A 367-nucleotide genomic window follows, 5' to 3' on the forward strand; every position below is an offset into this window, starting at 1 on the left:
CCTAGGTAGAGGGCTGTGGTGTCAGTATAGCTCAAAGCACCCTCAAACTCTTGGGCTCAAGCAATCCTTTTGCCTCAGCCTCCCAAGTAGCTGGAACTACAGGCATCTGCTGTGCCTGTAGTTAACAGTATGGAGTCAGAGAATTTCTGTTTAGATGCAATCTCTTTACTTTTTAGCCTTCTTGGGCAAATAAGTTATTTATTTAAAGTCTTGGTTTCTTCACTTGAATAATGACATTGACATTGTATGAACTGTTATAAAGACTGAAGTAATGCATTTGTAATACAAAGCACCAGGCCTGGTGCCTAAGTACTCGATCTTAGTTACTACTATCTACATCATAAAATTCAGTCACATGATCCTTGTT

At 39.5% G+C, this 367-nt stretch overlaps 1 protein-coding gene across 1 annotated transcript in view; it reads right to left on the minus strand.

Moving 5' to 3' along the window:
* Positions 1-367, minus strand: part of MED4 (mediator complex subunit 4) — a 19,195-nt gene that overhangs the window by 6,064 nt on the left and 12,764 nt on the right. The gene's annotated exons all lie outside the window — the stretch shown is intronic.

Source organism: Otolemur garnettii, unplaced genomic scaffold (genome assembly GCF_000181295.1).
Source record: "Otolemur garnettii isolate 467f Iridium unplaced genomic scaffold, OtoGar3 scaffold00106, whole genome shotgun sequence".
NCBI classification, from domain to species: domain Eukaryota; kingdom Metazoa; phylum Chordata; class Mammalia; order Primates; family Galagidae; genus Otolemur; species Otolemur garnettii.